Consider the following 23225-nt stretch of genomic DNA (forward strand, 5'->3'; position numbering starts at 1 on the left):
TTTTGGAGAGATCAGGGATACAAGGCACAACCTAAACATAATGAAGGTAATGTACAGCAAGCCGATAACCAATATAAAATTAAATGGAGAAAAACTCCCAAGCCCCAGAAAAGAAAATCCTCTTGCCACATAATAATCAAAATAATAAATGTACAGAACAAAGAAAAATATTAAAAGTGGCAAGGGGAAAAGGCCAAGTAATATACACTGACAAACCTACAGAATCACACCCAACTTTTCAGCAGAGACCATAGACCAGAACAGCCAGGACAGAGGTCTTGCAAACCCTAAGAGACCACAGACGCCAGTTCAGACTACTATACTCAGCAAAACTTTCAATAACCATAGATGGAGAAAACAAGATATTCCATGACAAAAACAAATTTAAACAGGATCTATTCACAAATCCAGCCCTACAGAAGATACTAGAAGGAAAACTCCAACCCACAGAGAGTAACTATGTCCAGGAAAATACATATTATTTAACAAATAGGTTACTTCACTTTAGCAACACAAAAATTAGAGAAACATACAAAGATACTACCACAACCAACATCAAAATAAAAGGATCTAACAGTCACTGGTCATTAATCTTTCTCAATATCAATGGTCTCAACTCTCCTATAAAAAGCCACAGACTAATAGAATGGATGCATCAATAGGACCCAACTTTCTCCTGCACACAAGACATGTACTTCAGCCATGAAGATAGACTACTTGAGAATAAAAGGCTGGAAAATATCTTCTCAGCAAATGGACACAAAAAGCAAGCTAGAATAGCCATTCTAATATCTAATAAAATAGACTTTCAACTAAAATCAATCAAAAAAGATGAGGAAGGACACTTCATACTCATAAAAAGAAAACTCAACCAAGGTAACATCACAATTCTGAACTTCTGTGCCCCAAATAAAGGCTCACGTACATTAAAAAAAACATTAATAAAGTTTAAACCACACATAGATCTCCACACATTAATTGTGGGAGACTTCAATATGCCCCTCTCAGCAAAGGATCAGTCAATGAAACAGAATCTAAACCAAGAAATAATGACACTAACAGATGTCATGAATCAAATAGATCTTACAGATATCGACAGAAATTTTTTACCCAAACATAAAATATTATACCTTCTTCTCAGAATCTCAGAGAACCTTCTCCAAAATTGACAGTATAGTAGTTCACAAAGCAAGCCTCAACAGATACAAGAAGATTGGAATGTTACCTTGTATCTTATCAGACCAACATGGAATAAAGTTGACCCTCAATGACAATAGAAATAACAAAAAGCCTACATGCACATGGAAACTCAACAACCCTCTCTCTACTCAATGATAAGTATGTCAGGGAAAAAATAAAGACAGAAATTAGGGACTTCCTAAAATTACATGAAAATGTAGGTACAACATACCCAAACTTATAGGCCACAATGAAAGCAGTGCTAAGAGGAAAGTTAATAGCACTAAGTGTCTTCATAAAGAAATTGAAAACATATCAAACAAGTAACTTGATGTCACATCTGAAGGTCCTAAATAAAAAAGAATCAGATACACTCAAGAAGAGTATATGGCTGGAAATAGCCAAGCTCAGAACTAAAATCAATAAATTAGAAACCAAGAGAACAATTCAAAGAATCAATGAAATCAAGAGCGGGTTCTTTGAGAAAAATCAGCAAAACAGACAAACCCTTAGCCAAACTAACTAAAAGTCAGAGATACACTATCTAAATCAACAAAATCAGAAATGAAAAGGGAGACATAACAACAGACACCGTGGAAATACAAAGAATCATTAGGTCTTACTTCAAAAGCCTATATGACACAAAATTTGAAAATTTAAATGAAATGTACAATTTTCTTGATAGATTCTACTTCCCAAAGTTGACTTAAGATCAGCTAAACAAATTAAATATTCCCATATCTCCTGCAGAAATATAAGCAGTCATCAAAAGTTTCCCAACCAAAAAAACATCCAGGGCTATATGGTTATAGCTCAGAATTCTACCAGACATTCAAAGAAGAGCTAATACCAATATTCTTCAAACTACTTCACAAAATATGAATGGAAGGAACATTACCAAACTCATTCTATGAGGCCACAGTCACCCTGATACCTAAACCACACAAGACCCAATAAAGAAAGAGAAACTTTAATTTCTCTTATGAATATTGATGCAAAAAATTCAATAAAATACTCATAAACCTAGTACAAGAACACATCAAAAATATCATTCACCATGACTAAGTATGCTTAATTCCAGGCATACAAAGATGGTTCAATATATGGTTATCCATCAATGTGATCTACCATATAAACAAACTGAAATAAAAATACCACATGATTATCTTCTTAGATGCCAAAAAAGCATTTGACAAAATCCAACACCTATTCATGTTTAAAGTTTTGGAGAGATCAGGGATACAAGACACAACGTAAACATAATGAAGGTAATGTATAGCAAGCCAATAACCAACATCAAATTAAATGGAGAAAAACTCAAAGAAATTACACAAAAATCAGGGACTATACAAGGATGCCAAATCTTTCTGTACCTCTTCAATATAGTACTTGGAGTCCTAGCTATAGCAATAAGATAACAAAAGGCTATCAAAGGAATCTACAGCAGAAAGGAAAAAGTCAAAGTATTGCTAGTCTTATATGATATGATAGTGTACTTATGTGTCCCCAAAATTCCACCAGTGAACTCCTACAGCTAATAAACACCTTTAACAAAGTGGCCAGATAAAAGATTAATTTAAAAAAACAGTAGCCCTCCTGTGTACAAATGACAAGTGGGCTTAGAAAGAAATTAGGTAAACTAGACTCTTCACAATAGCCACAAATAATATAAAGTATCTTGGTGTAACTCTAACCAAGCAAGTGAGAGACTTGTATGAAAAAAAATCAAGTCTCTGAAGAAAAAATTTGAAGAAGATATCAGAAGTTTGAAATATCTACTACGCTTATGGATCAGGAGGATCAACATAGTATAAATGGCCATCTTAACAGATGTAATCTAAGATTCAATGCAATCCCTATCAAAATACCTACGCAAATCTTTACAGACTTTGAAAGATCAATTCTCAACTTCATATAAAACAAAAAAGAAACCCAAAATAGCTAAAACAATCCTGTAACAATAAAAGATCTTCAGGAGGAACTTTCATCCCTGATCTAAAGCCATTCTATAGAGTAACAGTAATAAAATGGCATGATACTGGTGTATAGATAGGCTAGTTGATCAATGGAATTGAATCAAAGACACAGAAATAAACCTACATACCTATGGACACTTGATTTTTGACAAAGAAACCAAAACTATACAATAGAAAAAAGATAACACCTTCAACAGGTGGTACTGGTCTAACTGGATGTCTATGTGTAGAAAAATGCAAATGGGTTCATATCTATTACCATGCACAAAGCTAAAGTCCCAGTGGATTGAGACTTCAAGATAAAACCAGACACACTAAGTCCATTAGAAGGAAAAGTGGGGGAATAGCCTTGAACTCATTGGCACAGGAGACAACTTCTTGAACAGAACACCAATAGCTTCAGCTCTAAGATCAATAATTAATCAATGGGACCTCATGAAACTGAAAAGCTTCTGTAGTACAAAAGACACTACAGACTGGGAAAAGATCATCACCAACCTAACATCTAACAAAGGGCTGATATCCAAAATATATAAAGAACTCAAAATTTTAAACACCACCAAACCAAATTATCCAATTAAAAAATGGGGCATAGAGCCAAATAGAGAATTCTCCATCAACGAATATTGAATGACCAAGAAACACTTAAAAATGCTCAGTGTCCTTAGTTATCAGGGAAATGCAAATCAAAATGACTCTGAGATTCCATCTTATACCTACCAGGATGGCTAATATCAAAAACTCAAGTGACAGCATATGCTGGTGAGGATGTGCAGAAAGGAGAACACTCGTCCATTTCTGGTGGGAGTGAAAACTTGTACAATCACGTTGTAAATCAGTCTGGCTCTTTCTCAGCATAATGGTAATAGTGCTACCTCAAGACCCAGCTATAGCACTCTTGGACATAAAGTGAGAAGATGCTCCACCATACAAGGACATTTGTTCAACTATGTCCATTGCAGCTTTATTCGTAACAGCCAGAATCTGGAAACAACCTAGATGTTCCTCAACTGAAGAATGGATAAAAACTGTGGTACCTTTACACAGTAACATACTACTCAGGCATTGAAAACAAGGGGGTTTTGGAATTTCCAGGCAAATGGATGGAAGTAGAACAGATCATCTTGAGTGAGGTAACCCAGAAAGAGACACATAATATATACTCACTTATAAGAGGATATTAGCCCAACATAGATGTCTTCTGAGAGACTTCATCCAGAGGAGATCAGGAAAGATGCTGGGACTGGCAGCAGGACTTTGGGTGGAGGTCTGATAGTAGTGTGGAAGAGTGAGGGAGATTCAGGAGCCCCATTGGGAGACCATTAAGGCCAGCAGATCTGGACCCAGGGGATCTGCACAAAGTGATGTGCCATCCAAGGACAATGCATGCAGACAACCAAGACCACCTGTTCTGATACAGCCAGTGGACAGCTCATCCTCCAACGCTGTGGGGGGAGTGGGGATTGCCTCTGACATGAACTCTGGCATCTGTGATTTGATCACTTCCCCTTGCTTTGGAGGCCCTGAGAGCATACAGAGGAAGGGGGTTGCGGGATATCCAGATGAGACCTGATAGGCTTTCTTCAGATGGCGAGGGCGGAGGACCCTCCCCCTGTGAGAGGTGGAGAATAGTAAAGAAGAGGAAGGGAGGGTGGGAATGGGAAAATACAAGGGAAGGGATAACAATTGGGATGTAAGATGAATAAATTTAAATAAATAAAATTTAAGCCCAGTATTGTCTATTTTATAAGCACTTGGAAAATATGTAATGACAAATTTTGGATTGATTTGGGGAAAAGATGGGAGACTCTTTTCCCCAAGGAAAAGCCACCCTGTGGTGCATGTGTCTTAGAGGCAGCAGGGTCTTCTGTGGACCTCTCACGTTTATAGACTGTGGTGAGAGTGTGCCGAGTGCCTTGGAAGGCTTCAGCTTGGATCCAGATAGACATCCTTCAGTTCCTTTTAGTGCCCAGAAAGCTTGATCGCCAAAAAGAACTGAAGCCACAATGACAAGATTTATGTATGTTTGTAGTTCATGACAGTAATCCAGAATTAACTGCCTATCTGGAGTTAGTGAATTCATTTTAATTTCTATTTGGCTACAAGATCATAGTGGACACACAAAAACTTCCTATTTATGCCTCAGCAAACACAGAAAACCCACAGGGCTAATTTTAAAATTATTCAGCTATAGATATGATATAGTATTGCAGGATTAGAGGAGTTGACTCTCCGAGCACTTGTGTGCTTACTGAAAGAAGCACATGTGGTCACTTGTCTGTCTGATGTCAACACCATCTTGTCCTTTCATACTCTGCTGACACTGATGGGGAACAGAGGCCTGAAAATATCCCAGACTTCCCTGTCAACCCAGTTCCTCTGGTTAGCTGCTGTCAGCAGTGAGTTCAGTAGGAGATTAGATAGAGTAGAGGGAGAAGTAATTTTTCTTCCTGTGTTAGATGTGGTGCCTCCTCTAGCAGTGACAGCTGCAGGGGAGATGTGCAGGCTCCCAGTCTATCAGACAAAGTCGGTCCAGCAGCACGAGCAGAAGGGCGAGTGCTGTCTTCCCCATCAGTGCAGGCAACCACTCTGGTGACTAGGTCCTCCAAGAGCTGCACCTCACATGCCCATGTGAGTCCCAGCCCCCACCCCAGAAGCCTTGCTGGTTCTAAGGGTGTCCCCAGATGCTCAGCCAGCCTTGGGGAGTCACTGTGAGCCCCACATATTCTTTCCCCTTTGATCCTTCAGCCTGGCAGGGAGTTGCTTTTTAGAGCTACCTCCCTTGCTTTTAAAAATGTTATCATTCCTCCTGTCACTTTGTCACTGAAGTCCTATGTTAGACTTCCATCCACTGAAGATCTTGACATGGCTTCTTCTCCAGACTGACTTACAAAACAGGACAGGTTAGTTGAATCTAGGTCGATGGACTCGAGGAAATTCGATCCTATTTTGAAAGGGGGCATATATGATTAACATACATAGAGAAGAAAATATTACATTTAAATAGCATGGAAGCCTAGCATAAAATCAAGACAGTCCAGAGACCCATTCTCCTCAACATGGACCCTAGTAAAGGATCCAGCTTTCTCCTTTCTTATAGAAGATGAATTTCAGAAAGAAAACCAAATGCATACTGGAAAAAAATTAGTATTTTTTAAATAAAGGTATCGCAGTGAATTTGAAAATTAAACTTTTACAGTTCTTAATGAGATAATGGATCTACAGTGACCCTGGAAATCACAAGGGGAATTGTTAATGGGAAGTTATAATGGAGGGATCTGAGCGGATGCCACCTGAGCCCTCCAGTTAATCACAATGCTGCTAGGTCTAGAACACACAGATACGACACCACATGATGGGAAGCCACAGACGCCGAACAGTAAGATGTTCTTGAACAAAGGACTGATCGACAAGTCTACAGCTATGGCTGTTTCTTCAATGATACAAAAGAATATGCTAATTTGCATTGAGAGAGTAATAAAACAGAATGTGAAAATTTTGTAGCATTTTTTCCAAAATAAATAATACTCTGTCTGGGGAAGGGGTTGCTGAATGTGTGTGTGTGTGTGTGTGTGTGTGTGTGTGTGTGTGTGTGTGTGTGTATGTGTTTGTGATAGAGAGGGGGGGAGAACAACCAGATTTTGCCTTATGTATAGTCCTTGTCCATAGAGGAAAACATCCTGCTTCAAATGAATGTGGTGCAGGGGCAGGAGCAGGGATTGGGACAGGGTCAGGGGCTGAGCTGGGGTGGTCCAAGGTGGAGGCTGGGACTAGGGCAGGTGAGGGTTAGGCTGGGGGTGGGAGGGGTGGGTGAAGGGTCAGGGTCTGGGTCTGGGTCTGGGTCTGGGTCTGGGTCTGGGTCTGGATTCGCCTTGTATCGAGGAACACTGCTAAATAAAAGAACATCGAGCATCATCACCCACAGATAAGGTATTATTTAATGCTTGTAGTTTATTTTAAATGGAACAGTACTTTTTTTTAATAGTATAAGGAAGGAAATTGTTGGGTGGGTATGGATTTTAGAACCGTAGCAACTAGTTATAATTGTAGCTGTATGAACTGTACAGGGGCTTCTTTCTGTGAAATTTCTCCCAATCTCTCTTTTAAAAATCCTTTTTCAAAGCCCACTTAAAACCAAGATGCTTGCTGTTTTTTTATTTTTAACTGAACAACTAACTCCTATTACTTTGTAATGTATTTAAACACATAGCAGATACTGAGAAATAGCAATTAGTTTCCATTTTGAGTTCAAGCTGTGAAATACTATACTTTTCTTCCTCATAGGTAATTTATGAGGGGAGCATCGGACATGGCCATTCTAAAGCAAGATAAACCATGAATGGATGGGTAGTGGCACAAGACACAGCTGAGGCTCCAGGTCTCTGGAGTCTGAGTGGTTGACTCTAGGGACTCTGGGTAAGTATTGTTTGTCCTCTGTTTCAAGGCAATGAGCTGCTTGAAGACAGAGTTTATAGTCTTTACCTTTATCTGCCTAGAAAAAAATGCTTGCATCTTATTAGTGATAATTAAATAGTGAGTTAGAAGGACATGTGAGGACAAGAAGTATAAGACCCCAGGGAAAAGGACAAGCTTGGATCTACACCATCAATGAATGGATGGATGTTATTGGTTGTGAATGGAAGGCTAGGGAGGGGGTCTCCCCTGTGACTGTTGAGAGCTTTTCTGTCCTGTTTTGATTTTTTTTTAAAAAAACTCTTGTTGCATTTTCTCTTCATAAAAAGGAGATGGACAGCTGGACCATGGCTGTGACTTAATGCTGTGAAGTAAAGCACTGTCAGGCACACATCCTGTTATAAGGAAAGATTGCACATCTGCAGTGCAGTGAGAGAGCGTAGCTACCTTATCCACCTTGACATTGTTTTTGAATCCTGCAAACTTCCCGTGAAGGACATGGTTAAAGAAGCCTAACTGATTCCATGACAGGCTTCATTTTCTCCCTGAGCTAGCCTAGGCTTATGTTTCTGATTCTAAGTAGAGACTTCAGTTACAGGAAAAACCACAGAAAATGGGCGGTCAATCAGAACTGGCTAAGACATCTGGCCAGGGGAGATAAGGTTGCTCAACTGCTGGTTTAAGTGGCCCCTAACTCATTACTAACTCCTGACCTGGCACAGGCCAATCCCCAATGCAACCGTGCCTGATCTTCTAATTTACACCAATGGAAATAAAGAAGACCTAACTGAATCTGGAATTCCCCTAACTGGCTTGAAAAAGAACCTGCCAGCTCACCTCATGGTTGCTATTTTGTAAGTGGCTGGCCCCTGTGTGGAGAATATTTTTTGTTTGTATTTATTCATTATAATTTATTCATATTGTTATACACTCACTTGTATCTTCTTATTCCCACCCCCTCTCTCTTCTGCCTTATTCCTCTCCCATAGACATCTGATGAGGGGTCCTCCTGTCCCATCTTCTGACCAGAGCCTAGCAGGTCTCATCTGGATAGCTTGCATCCCCTTCCTCTGTGTGTTCACAGTTCATGCAGAGGCAGTCCCTCCTCCCCTCACAGCCACAGACAGTGTGAGCTGTCCATTGGCTGTATATGAACAGGGGGTCTAGGCTCTCTGCATACATCACTCTTGGTTGGTTTAACAGTTTGTGAAGGCCCCCACCTGTGTCCAGATTCACCACCCTTGATGGATTTGTGGCTAGGGACTGTTTAAATCTGATTTTGTCACGGAAAATCTTGTTTTCTCCATATATGGTGATTTAAAGTTTTGCTGGGTATAGAGGTCTGGATTGGGGGTCTGTAGTCTCTTAGTGTCTGCATGACATCCATCCAAGACATTTTGGCTTTCATAGTCTCTGTTGAAAAGTCAAGTGTAATACTGATTTGCCTTTAGATGTGACTTGCCATTTTCTTTTTCAGCTTTTAATATTCTCTCTTTGTTCTGTACATTTAGTGTTTCGATTATTATGTGGAGGGGCAGTTTTCTTTTCTGGTCTAATCTATTTGGAGTTCTGTAGGCTTCTTGTATGTCTATGGGCATTTCTTTCTTTAGGTTGGGGAAGTGTTCTTCTGTGATTTTCTTGAAGATGTTTTCTGAGCCATGGAGCTTGGAGGCTTCTCCTTCTATTCCTATTATTCTTAGGTTTGGTCTTTTTATAGTGCCCCAGATTTCTTTGATGTCTTGAGTCAGGAAATTTTTAGCTTTAAATTTTTCTTTGAATTATGTATCAATAACTTCAACCATATCGTTTACATTTGATATTCATTTTTCCATCTCTCGTATTCTGTTAATGTTGCCTGTGTCTGCAGTTCCTGTTTTTTTTTCTAGGTTTTCCAACTCCAGGATTGCCTCAGATTGTGTTTTACTTATTGTTTCTAATTCCCCCTTTAGGTCTTGAATGGCTTTATTCATTCCTTCCTCCCATTTGATTGTATTTTCCTTTAATTCTTATGGGATTTATTCAATGCCTTCATCTGTTTGAATGTATTTTTCTGTATTTCTCTGAGAGATTTATTTTCTTCCTTCAATATTTCTATATTTTTTATTACCCCAGATTTAACATCTTATTCTTGCTCTTCTGGTGTGTTAGTATCTCCAACGCTTGCTGTAGTAGGACCACTGGTTTCTTGTGGTGTCATATGGCGTTGAGTTTTGCTGCCTCTAGCCATCTGATTCTCTCTGGTGTTAGCAGGCCTGGAGGTTCTTCTATTAGGGTCACTGTCTGTGCCCCACTTTGGTCAGGCAGGTCAGGAAAACCTGAAGAGAGCTCCAAGCCAAGTAGGGATCCCCAGAGGCCTCCCCGAGGATGGTGGACAATGGATGTTGGAGCTTGTGCCCAGCTCATCTCTGCCAGGGTCACTGTCTGGGACCCAGATGATCCATGCCAGAAAGGAGTGGGTGGAGAGAGATCTAAGCGCAAAGCTACTTGGGTATTCTACAGTCCTTCTCATGATGCTAGATAATGTGGGTGTGGCTTGCACCCAGCCCAGCTCTGCTTGTTTGCTCTTTGTGTCCCAGAAGGACCAGTGTGGTGAGCCTTTGGCAGAGAGAAATCTAGGCCTATAGATGCTTGGGTGTCCCACAGGCCTCTTCAGAATGGCAGCTAATGTGGATTGTGGCCCATGCCTAACTCACCTTTGCTTGTTCGCAAGCTCTCCATGTCCCAGGCCATTAAGCAATAGATGGAGAGAGATCCAAGCCTAAAGCTGCTTGGGGTATCCCACAGTGCTTTGTGAGATGGTGCCTAATATGGTTTGGGGCCAGGGCCTGACTCAGCTCTGCTTGTTTGCTCCTCCTGGCTTCCTCTGACTCCCTATGATTATTTCCTATGCTCACTCTTTGTGAACTGGCTGCTCGCTCCACCTTTTGATCTATGGCTGATTTTATTTCATTCAAGCAGAAAGCTCTTGGATGAAAGATGTATGCTAGGGCTGTGCTACACCACAACTTGAAACAGGTTTTTCCCATAAACAACACATTGTTGGCATTCACAGTGATATCAAATACCCTGCATCATCACCCATTCTTTATAGCTGTTGCATTTTTATCAGGGGCCAGGATGATTTGAACTAATAGGGCCTTGGGGGAGGAGTCTACTTATATAGATATTATGTGCAATATATAACAACAGAGTGAAATTATTTTTATTTCATTTTCATTCATAAGAGTCCATTTATTATTGACTTCCCAAATGGTAGGCTTTATCAACCCATCTCAAGAAAAGATAGACCATTTATGTGGTATAAGTACAACCAAAGCAGCGCTCACATGCAAATTAGTACTCAGCTGCTGAATAATATGCAAAGAAAATTGGTAGTTATTACAAGGGATGCTAGGGGTAGGGAAGATAGCCAACTGGGCAAGAATGTTTCCTTCACAACCCATGTTCAGATCCCAACAATGTATAAATGACTGGTGTAGCTAAATGGACCTGTAAGTCCAGAACTGGAGAGAGCTTCAGAGAAGTGAAGACCACTGAGGCTTGCTAGACAGGGATCCTAGCAAAAAGAAAAAGGGATGGGATGATCCAGACTCAGTAAGAAATGCTGTCTCACAGAGAATATGACCAACAGTGATAGAAGAGGGCTCCCTCTACACTTCTCTGGTCTCTGTGTGTGAGCTCATGGACACACGCACACACACACACACACACACACACACACACACACACACACAGAGACACACACACCACTGAAAGAATCCCTTCTAGTTTTATACTGAAAAGAAATAAAGGACTTTTCTGCTTCTTGCTAATTATCATTATAAAAGCATTAGTATTCAAAGTTGTAGTGTTTTATATAACTAAAATGAGGAAAACCTATGGCTTAAAGCTGATTCTGATTGATTAGTTTTGTGTAATCTTTGGCAAGTCACCTAACACACTGAGCCCAAATGTTCATACCTGTGAAATGAGAACTTAAGCCAATATTACTTAGGCAATCTATAAAATTCCTTTCAGTTCAGAAGACATCATGACTGAACCTGACTCCTCACAGGGCAATCAGGAGTAGGAAGGACACTGGTGATGAATTGTTGGGGTTAATTTACCAGTATGGCCTAATAATTATTATTATTAGGCATATAATTATTATTATGACAGTATTTTCTTACCTGCTAGTAATCAATCAAGACACAGACACCTGTTATATTTTAAAATAGTCTTGGTTAACTTGGAGCAGGGCAGATATTAATCCCCTAAACTACTCTCCATAGATAACAATTTCTATCAAGCTACCTCCCGTTCATAATCCCAAATACTTGATAATGTTCTTCATCTGGGCCAAATACTCCATCCATGCCAGCCATGGGCTTCTCCTTCACCTATCCCATAATGGCACAACCTTCTTCTCCTCTCTTCTCCTCCAGTCTCTCGTCCCAAGATTCTCTCTGTCTCTCCAAGCCAGGGAACCTTAGCTACACCTATCCCATTTGCCCTGCCCAGGTGATGGCCTTTCATTGGTCAAACAGGTTAGGCTCTTAGGCAAGGTACAGATGAGGCACACAGACAGTAAGCAGGAGTTAGCATCAAAATACATCAGACCAACCTCCAACAATGAATGTCGCCTTGGCTGTGATGTAGTGATTGACAAATATAAACTATCCCTCCTCATTATCAGGAAGAGGATCTATCTCATGAGTCATGTAGCTGCCACCACAGAAGTGTTTGGGAAAAGCCAAATTCCCTCTTCCTGGAGTCTGCACACAGAGTTCATGAACTCTGTTGCCAATTCAAACCCAATCTCTAACCTTTCCCTAAACTCTTTAAATATCTCTGAAAGAATAACACAGACACAGGTAGGTCTTCTCCTTATTCAAAAGTATTTGCCTGGGTTTAAATCCCTGATTTTCCTAACTCTTGGTACTAGCTCTATCCCAAAGCCCACACCTGTGTCTTCCAGTTCCTTGTTCCTCTCTCCATGTGGAGTCTTGTATCTGTGGTGCCAAATCCTCAGCTAGGAAGCTACTGATAGAGTCCCCATTGACGTCACTGAGATTGTTTTCAGAAGTTGCTTCCCTGTGGTGTCTTTTTGTGCTACCAAGAACCACAGCCAAACAGCCAAGCACTCACCCCTGGTCCACAGACATTTGCATATCACCTACACAGTCGGTCACATTTAATCCTAGGACTATCCAGCAATGCTGGTGTTATTTGATTTTTTTTCCATAAGAAAACTGTGCCTTCTGTGTGGTGATTCATACAGGAACACAGTATTTGACAGTGAGGTCTCTGGACTGACTCCTGCTTCTGCTTTTTCTTCCATACATTCCATACTTTTGCCCGAATCACTTAGTCTCGAAGCAACTGTCTGTGCTTTGGTTTCTGTTGTGACCTGCAACATCTTCAAATTAGCCTAAGTGTGGTTTTGCCTAGCAACATTAAAAGACAAATTCAGACCTGTCCTATCAGATTTGATAAACTCGGTCTGAGCTCCAGGCCACATACCCTTCTTTAGGTCATCATTATTTCCTGGCATCGTTTCTTGCAAATAAGCTTTCATATCTTTACATTTCAGTGAGGGATTTGTGAGGTGGTGGAATTAAAAAGAGCGGTGTGTTCTGCAGCCTTGGTGCCTCAAATGGCATGTCTCTGTCAGCCCAGTAGGCTTCTGCTTGCATCAACACAAATAGTGCTTCTTTCTCGGTGTTCAGGAAGGTTTGTAGGAACAAGTATTTCCAAATCAAATCTTCTTCACAGTTTCTGCTCAGTGTAAATCAGTGGAATGCGATGAGTGCCTTTGACATGTTGAGGAATAATTACATTTAAATTTCATGTTGAGAAGAGAAATGGAAAACATCTATGCAGCCCTGTGGAACTGATGCTACACTGTGGCTTCCCTACTCTGAGGAGGGAATAGAATTCCAAGATAATAACAGGTCCCTTGGTGTTCCACAGAAATCTTTCTGGAATTAGACAATCACTGCTGACCTAACAGCTTTCATTGAAGCCAACAAGAGTGAAAAGTGGGGACTTGGTGATTTTTTTTATTGTTTAAACATAGACAAATAATTTGATTTATTCACTAACAAAATGTTCTTCAAGGGGCTTGGAAGATGGCTCAGTGGGTAAAGCACTTCCCTTGCAAGGATAAGGAAGGACCTGACTTCCATCCTAGGCTCCATGTAAAAAAGCCAGACATGGCAGCATAGTCCTGATCCCAGTTCTGGGCAGTCATAGTCAGGAGGATTCCTGGGAATGGGTGGCCAACCAGTCTAGTTCTTTTGGTGAGTCTCAGGCAGGAGAAAGACCTAGTAGATGCTATCATTAAACTTATAACTTAGGGTATAGAGTGTAGACCAGAGATAGAGCACCTCCCTAGTTTGTACAAGACCTTAAGTTCTGTCTCCATGATGATGAAAATAGACAGATGAATCAATGCTTGTAACTTGTGCACCATGTATTTGTGTGAAGGGGCACTTTAAAGGTGCCTTCTGAGAATCACAAAGGGAGTGGCCTCATTATACAACTGATCTGTTTTTTTTTTCTACCTAAGATTCTCCTTTCTCTCTATTTCCTACAATCTCCTTGTGGTTTGGAGACACGGAGGAATAGTATAATACGATCCAGAGTGATTGGGTTTATACTGGGATTTGAGTACAAGCTGCTTCTCCACTAGCCACTTGAACTGAACTATGACACACACACCTAAGCCACAGTTCCTTTCCTGCAGGGACGGAGACTAGTAATTTTCTGACCATGAATTGGAGAAGATAAAAGTAGCTTGGCCTGGAAAAGCCCCTACATAGCTCTGTGTGTTTCCATTCTTGGCATGAGATCCATCTATCGTGAATGAAGGGTTTCCTAAACATTTGAGACAACTTGGGAATCAGATGATTTAGGGGCACTTGTCGGTAGCTGTTTTTTTCTTTTCTTTTTTTTTTTCTTTTTAGATGACAAGAAAGAGAAGTGTCCAAACCAAGCTTTGAAGCTGCTGATATGGCAGAGTCTGAGCAGGAATTCAGATAGGAAAAATACTTTAATTTGGAGTTGTCTCCTTGGTAGGCCTCTCTCATTCTTGCTCTGGAGCAATCTAGGATCAAGAGAGAGGGAAATCAGGAAGGTGATGCCCATCCAATCTTTCATGGCTCTCATCCACACTAAGGCCAAGAAAGAAGGCTGGGCCCATTCCCCACTGCAGTTGATTCTTGGAAACCTCACTCATAAATTTCTTGGTCCCAAACTATATAGTATCAGTTGTCATTGGCTCTTAATTTTCTTTCTTGCTAATTTTTAAACTTAATTTAAAAAATGTAATTTATTCACTTTACATCCCTATTGTAGCCCACTCCCTCTTCTCTTCCTGGTCCTTCCTCTCCCCCTCATCCCCTTTCCCTTCCCTGAGTCCTCAGAAATGCTGAGCCCTACTTCCCTATCATCTGACACCAGCATATCAAGTCTCATCTGGACTGCCTGCATTCTCTTCTTCTAGGGCCTAACAAGGCCTCTGTACCATGGGGATCAACTAGTGGCCACCAGAGTCCGTGTCAGAGGTAGCCCCTACTTCCCGTATTATGAGACCCACAAGGAGACTGTGCTGGCTACCAACAACATCTGAGCAGGGGGTCCATGCCATTACCATGCATGTCTACTTGGTTGTGGCATCAGTCTCTGCAGCTCCATCCCCCACAGTCCAGATTTGCTGTCTCCATTGATCTCCTTGTCAAGCTCCTGTCCCCCCAGGCTCTTCTATCCCCCAACTATTCCACAAAACTCCCTGCACTCCACCCTAAAGTTTGGCTGTGAGTCTCAGCATCTGTTTCAATCCCATGCTGGGTAGAATCTTTCAGAAGCCCTCTATGGTGGGATCCCGGCCTGTTCCTTCTCCTCATCCTCTTCTGGTGTCTATTCTATTTGTCCTTCTGAATGAGAAATGTCCTTCATAGGGTCCTCCTTGTCATTTAGCTTCTTTAGATCTGTGTACTGTAGTGTAGTATTATTTATTATGTGGATAATATCTGCTTATAAGTGATTATATACCATGAGTGTCTTCGTGGGTCTGGGTTAATTCACTCAGGATGATCTTTTCTAGTTACATCCATATGCCTGAAATTTTCAAATTTTCCTTGTGTTTAATAGGTGAGAAGTACTCTATTGTGTAAAGGTACCAAATGTTCTTTATCTTTTCTTCAGTTGAGGGATATCTAGGAGTTGCCGGATTCTGGCTATTGTGAATAAAGCTGCTATGAACATAGTTGAGCAAATGTTCTCCTTGTATAGTGGAGCATCTTTCTGGTATATGCTCAGGAGTGGTATATCTGGGTCCTGAGGTATCATTATTCCCAATTTTCCGAGAAAGCACAAGATTGGTGTCCAAAGTGGTTGTACAAGTTTGCACTCTTACCAGCAGTGGAGGAGTGCTCCCCTTTCTCCACATCTTCGCCAGCATATGCTGTCAATTGAACTTTTGACCTTAACCATTATGATTGGTGTAAAGTGGAATCTCAGAGTTGTTTTGATTTGCATTTCCGTGATGACTAAGGTTGTTGAGCATTTCTACAAGTGTCTCTCACTCATTCGATATTCCCCTGTTGAGAATTCTCTGTTTGGCTCCTTACTCCATTGTTTGATTAAATTATTTGGTTTGGTGGTGTTTAAGTTCTTGAGTTCTTGATATATTTTGGATATTATCCCTTTGTTGGATGTATGGATAATTAGGATCTTTTCCCAGTCTGTAGGCTGCCTTTTTGTTCAATTGATAGTGTCCTTTGCCTTATAGAAGCTTGTCAGTTTCATGAGGTCCCATTTATTAATTGTTGATTTTAGAGCCTGAGTTATTGGTGTTCTGTTCAGGAAGTTGTCTCCTGTTCCTGGACTTTAGTTTTGTGCAGGGTGATAAAGAAGGGTGTATTTGCATTTTTCTACACACAGAAATCCAGTTAGACCAGCATTGTTTGTTGAAGTTGTTATCTTTTTTCCATTGCACAGTTTTTGCTCCTTAGTCAAAAATCAAGTGTCAGTAGGTATGTGATTTTATTTTTGAGTCTTTAATTTGATCTATTGTTCCACATGTCTGTTTCTATGCCTGTACTATGTTGTTTTTATTACTGTTGCTCCATTGTATAGGTTGAGGGATGGAGATTCCTCTAGAAGATCTTTTATTGTACAGGATTGTCTTAGCTATTTTTGATTTTTTATATTTCAATGTGAAGTTGAGAATTGTTCTTCAGAGATCTGTAATGAATTGTGTTGGCATTTTGTATACAGGAAAGCTACTGTTTTTTGTTTGTTTTTAGTTAATTTTGTTTCTGGCCATATTCCTGAAGGTGTTTATCAGCTGTAGGAGTTCCCAGGGAGAATTTTGGGGGTCACTTATGTATACTATTATATCATCTGCAAATAGTGATACTTTGACTTCTTCCTTTCCAGTTTGCATCCTCTTGATCTCCTTTACTTGTTTTATTGCTCTAGATAGGACTTCAAGTAAATTTTGAAGAGATACAGAGAGAGGTGGATAGTTTTGTCTTGTTCCTGGGTTCAGTGGAATTGATTTAAGTTTCTCTCCATTTAGTTTGGTGTTAGCAATAGGCTTGCTATATACTGCCTTTCTTATGTTTAGGCATGTGCCTTGTATCCCTGATCTCTTCAAGAATTTTAACATGCATGGGTATTGGATTTTGTCAAATGTATTTCCAGCACCTAGGGAGATAATAATGTGTCCTTTTTCCTTTTAGTTTGTTTATATGGTGAATTACATTGATGAATTTATATATATATTGAACCACCCCACATGCCTGTGATGATGCCTACTTGGTCATGGTGGATGGCTCTTAATTATCTATGCTTCTTTATTTTTCAAAAAAACTTCATACTGTTCAAAATCTATATCTTTAACAGAAGTCTGTGAAGTGTTTTAAATAAAAAAAAAATTACCCCATAGGTTCATGCATTTAACTTGGTCCCGTTTGGTAGTGGTTTTTCAGAAGGTTATGGACACTTTAGGAAGTGCAATCATGCAGGAGGAAGTATGTCCCTAGGTGTAAACTTTAGGAGTTGATTTTTTTTATTCTTTATGCTAATTCTGCTTAGTCTTTGAGAATAGCTTCATTCCCCATGCACTTTTTAAAGAGACGTTAACTAGGTTAGAATTAAAGGCTAGGATTTTTACAAATAAGGCTAGTTAATTTCCTGTCCATCAGTATAAGAAAAATAACCTCATTGTATTTGACTGGCCTAGGTTTTAAGAAGTCTGTAATAATTCTTACTCTCTCAAATCTTAGCCTAAATGACCCTGGTGTGACATTTTTGTTGCCATTTTCCTTTTTATATGTTTTTACAGATTCTTTAGTGCTGTCTTTTTTATGTTAGGCATCTTTTTTATGTTATTCTGGGAGTTGTGGAGTAGTAGAGACTGAGGTAAAGATTCTGACATCTGGAAGTCAGCATTATTTCCTTCCCCTGGGACTTTCTTACAGTTTGAAATCAGCCTTCAGGCATGTTTGCTACTCTGGCTCTCCTGAGGGTACTATAGACTTCAAATTTCCTGTATAAATACTTTGTGCTTGAGGATGGATTGTGCTATCAGAAGTTTCCTTTTGCTTTTTACTTTCAAGTCTTCCCTTCTTGCCTCAGAAGGGTGACTTTGTATGCTCTTGTCCCTCTTTCTGACCTTTCTGTTGTCTTTGTTATTGTAAGATTATATCTTGGAGCTGGCCATTGATGCTGGTAAAGGGTATGGTCTGTGTTTTTCTGAGTAGTTCTCACATCTACTGAGGCAGAGCATCTCTTGGTCTTGGGCATATGACAACTCAACTGTTTCATCTTGTTTCAGTTATATTTGTGAGTTTGCTCCTTCTGCATCATCAGAGCTTATTTCCTACCCATTAGTTTCCTTATATTCTTCACTATGCCCAAAGATCAGGTTACTAATAGGCACTAACATCAAAGCTCAAAGCTCTTGTTCTGTGGAGATATGTGAATATGTGAGATGAATAAAGTCAGAGCTTGTCTTCCCCCTCAGATCTTTACCATACAAATTTAAAATTAGATCCCAATAAATTTTTTAAAGCTCCTATGAATTTAAATAAACTTTTAACAGAAATAGATATAAATATCACCAAATACTTTTATGACTTTAATATATCAAAGCAGTGAATTATACTAATAGACTTCTTATATTAGATTTAATTTTAATCTCAGATAATTCTTAGATTAGCATATTAGTCAAGTTTCTCTAGAATAAGAGAACTTATAAAATGAAATTCCCTCTCTATATATGGTAATAATATTTACTAGATTGTCTTACCAGTGTGGTTCAGCTAATCCAACAATGGTTGCCTATGAAAGGAAAGTCCAAGAATTCATTAGTTGCTCACTCTCAGTATATGCTGGAATCCAGAAGAAATAGGCTCTAATGCCAGTTAAGAAATGGACTTGATATCCAGGCTCAAGCAAGCAAGCAACAAAAACTTCCTTCTTCTATGTCCTTATAAAAATCTTACAGCAGAAGGCTTGACTCAGATTAGATCTTGACTAAAAGTGTGTCTTCCTTAAAGCCTCAAAGTTCAAACACCCCCAAAGATTAGAAGTATATCTCCCCACTTCAAATTGAGCAGGAATCCTTCACAGCTATGCTTCTACTTTTGGGTTTTAGTTAATTCCAGATGTAGACAAGTTGACAACCAGCTGCAACCATCACAGTCAGCTATAGCATATTGTTTAATTATAGCTTAATTTACTATTACTATTTTACATAGCTCTACATCTATATGTAAAGGAAAATAGTCCATATTTTTCTTTTTTATGTTATTCTGGGAAGTTTTTGCATTGTGGTCATAGTATGGATTATAAATTGCCATTATTTATGGTATATGGTGGAAGGCTGTATATGAGCTAAAAATAACTTCAGAGATCTTATACTTACATTGAGTCTTCTTATATAGTTACCTAGGTAGTAGAGTTGATTCTGTGTTCAACCATTTCCAGAATATTTTCCCATGTTACAACAACCACGTGATTTATTTACATTGGTACTTTGTATTAAGAAAGTGAACTAATAATAAGTATGGACCTGGGTAGATGGTTCAGTAGGTAAATACGTGATGTGTGAACATGAAGAATTGAGTTCAGATCATCATCACCCATTCGAAAGCCAAATATCACTGGCGCATCCATCTGTAACCTAAGAGCTGGGCATAGGAATAGGAAACAGGTGGATCTCAAGGGCTTCATGGCCAGCCAGTCTAGTCAAACTAACAAGCTCCAGGATCAGTGAGAAACTTTGTTGGTGAAATACAATGAAAAAGGACTCTAAATGTCAATATCTGGCCTTTATATGTGCATACAAAGACAAATGCGCCTATATACATATATGTGGGAAGGCACACAAGTAAGTTACATGAATTATAGAATGGCAAGAGGTATAGGTTAGGATCTTGAGGATAGCAAGTGATAGAGAAGGAAAAAATGTGTGTGCACCATAGTTCCTCAGCCATTAATATTCTGATAGAGATTGGCATAAAAGATAAATAGACCATTGAAATGATATAAGGTATGGTTTCTTCACTAGAGGGCTCACTGAATAATCACAAAATAAATATGTACACAGGAAATTAAGATTATATAAGGGAAAGAGCTACTGCTTTTGTTGTAAAGAAAGAAGACTGTGAGAATTGGAGGTAAAGGAATCAGTAAGACTTACCACAGAATACTACATTAATGGAAGACTATATTTTATTTTTAATTTATTTATGTTTTGCTTTTTAAATCAAATATTCATAAAGTGAAGTTCAGAGTAATGACTGTATCTCTGTAGCACAACATGAAGGCTATTCCCCACTTTCTCTTTAATTAAGTTCATAGTTCTGGTTTTATGTTGAGGTTTTTAATCCACTTGTAATTGAGTTTTGTGTAAGGTGACATATTTGCATTCTTATACATGCAGACATCCAGTTAGACCATCACAACTTGTTGGAGATGCTCTCTTTTCTCCATTGTGTACTTTTGGCTTTTAAAAAAATCAGGTGTCCTTAGTTGTGCTGATTTATATCTGGATTTTTTATTTGATTGCACTGATTGACTGACATGTCTGTTTTTATGGAGATACCATGAAGGTTTTTTATTATTATAGCTCTGTGGTAGAGCTTAAAATCAGGATGAGGATATCTCTGCAAGTTCTTTCATTATTCAGAATTGTTTTAGCTAAGCTGAGATTTTTTGTTTTTCCATATGAAGTTGAGTATTGTTCTTTCAAAGTCTGTAAAAAATGCCTTGAAACTTTGATGAGGATTATGTTGAATCTGTAGATAGTTTTGATAGAATAGTCACTTTTATTATGTTGATCCTACTGATCCATGAGCATGGGAGAACTTTCTATCATCTGATATCTTCTTCAATTGTTTTCTTCAAGGATTTGATTTTTTTTATCATAGGAGTCTTCTGTTTCCTTGGTTTGAGTTACCCTAAGATATTTTATATTATTTTTGACTATTGGGAAAGGTGCCGGTTTCCTAATTTCTTTCTCTGGAGGCAGATGATGTTGAAGGCAAAATCAGGCAAATCATTCCACCTGGGTTTTGCACAAACACAAATAATTTTCTTTCTTTGCTGGAAAAGGAAGCCAATTTCAAGCCATTGGAACCCTCCTCCATACATACTCAGTTCCTAGTCCAACAGGAGGAGAAAACTTTATGTTTCAGATATACAAGGCTGACATGACATGTGGAGGCTTTCAAGAATATCATGAAAGGCTTCAGACATGTTTGATGTGATTTATTGAAACTGCTAGCTTTATTGATGTGGATGATGAAAGATGGCACTACTTTCTAGTATTTGAGAAGTATAATAAGGATGCAGCTACACTCTTTGTGACCGTAGGCTACATGGCAGTCTATAATTATTATGTGCACCCAGACAAAAATCTGCCACATGTAAGTCAGATGCTGATACTGACTCCATTTCAAGGTCAGGGCCATGGTGCTCAACTTCTTGAAACAGTTCATTGATACTGCATTGCATCTCCTTCAGTTCTTGATATCACAACGGAAGATTCATTCAAAAGCTATGTGAAACTGAGAGACTTTGTGCTTGTGAAGCTTTGTCAAGATTTGCCCTGTTTCTCCCAGGAAAGTTTAATGCAAGGATTCAATGAAGATATGGCAATACAAGCACAGCAGAAGTTCAAAATAAATAAGCAACATGCTAGACGAGCTTATCAAATTCTTCGACTGCTGGTAACTGACATGAATGATGCTGAACAATATAGAAGCTACATTGGATATGAAAAGAAGACTAATTGGCCCTTTTTAAACAAACAAACAAAAAGGGCAGAGAGATCTTGCCAAGATGAGGAAATGCCTGAGACCAGAAGAGCTGACCAATCAGATGAAACAGATAGAAATAAGTGTGCAACACGAGCAGCTGGAAGAGCGATTTCAGGAGCTGGGGGAGGACTACCAGCATGTCATTCAGCGACTCACTCAAGAGTGAAAGCCCTGGTTCCCCAGGATACCTGTACATTTCTGTACACTGTGCTATGAAATCTCTGAGGACCCTAAAGTTATCTATGTTTGCCTTAGTGGAATATTTCCTTTTGAGAGAGTGTATATTTTAAAATACTGTCTAGAGTTTATGAACATATATTGCATTAACAAAAGATGGCTTACGAAATTAAAAAGACTGAATAGAACTCCCCCTAACTACGCGAGACTCTTAGTGTTGGGGAGAGGACACCAATCCACTCACAAAAATGTGGACTCAAAAATCTATCCTGACTACAAGATGTACATGGATAAAGATAGAGCAGAGATTGGTGGAACATTCAACCAATGCCTGGCCCAACCCAAGACCCACCCCATGGGAGAGCGCCAACCCCTGACACTATTAATGATACTCTACTATGCCTGCAGACAGGCACCTAGGAAAGTTGTCCTCTGAGAGATTCCACCTAGCAGTAGTTCAAAACAGATGCTGACAATCACAGCCAAACATTGGTTGATGAATGTATAGGGAGTCTTGTGGAAAAGTGATGGGAAGGAGAAAAGGACATGAAGGAGACAGGAGTTCCACAAGAAGCCCAACAGAGCTAACTAAACACATCCCAGAGGAGCTGCCAGAGGCTGAACCATCAACCAAAGGCCATGCATGGACTGGACCTACGCTCCCTACACAGATGTAGCTGATGAGCAGCTGAGGCTTCTTCTGGGTCCTCTAGTAATGGGAGCTGGGCTGTCTTTGACATGGAGTCTATTGCCAGCTTTTTATCACTGCACCCTGGTGGGACTGCCTTGCCAGGCCACAGGGGAAGAGGACACACTCAGTCCTAATGAAACCTGATGAGCTGAGGTGGATATGAAATGGGACTCCCTTTTTCTCAGGAAGAGGGGAAAGAGATGGGGAGGGACGGAGGGTGGGACTGAGAGAAGAGGGATGGGCCCATGACCATAATGTAAAGTGAATAAATAAATAAATAAATAAATGATGAACAGTTATAGGCATGCTGTTAATTGCTATTATTATTTTGAGGCATGTCCCTTGTATCCCTGATGTCTTCAAGACTTTTATCATGAAGGGTGTTGGATTTTTGTCAAGGTATTTTCAGTGTCTAAAAAGATGATTATGTTTTTTTTCTTTCTTTCAGTTTTCTTATTTGATGGATTACATTGA

The 23225-nt window shown here is 39.5% G+C and overlaps 1 pseudogene across 1 annotated transcript in view; it reads left to right on the forward strand.

Moving 5' to 3' along the window:
• Positions 1-22049, forward strand: part of LOC311590232 (histone acetyltransferase type B catalytic subunit-like) — an 80597-nt pseudogene extending 58548 nt beyond the window's left edge. The window contains exon 2 of the transcript in view: positions 21090-22049. The product of the transcript in view is annotated as a histone acetyltransferase type B catalytic subunit-like (transcript). The remainder of the gene's footprint in view (positions 1-21089) is intronic.
• The last annotated feature ends 1176 nt before the right edge of the window (positions 22050-23225 follow it).

The sequence above is a fragment of the Acomys minous genome (genome assembly GCF_964271855.1).
Source record: "Acomys minous genome assembly, chromosome: 19".
In the NCBI taxonomy this organism is placed as follows: Eukaryota; Metazoa; Chordata; class Mammalia; order Rodentia; family Muridae; genus Acomys; species Acomys minous.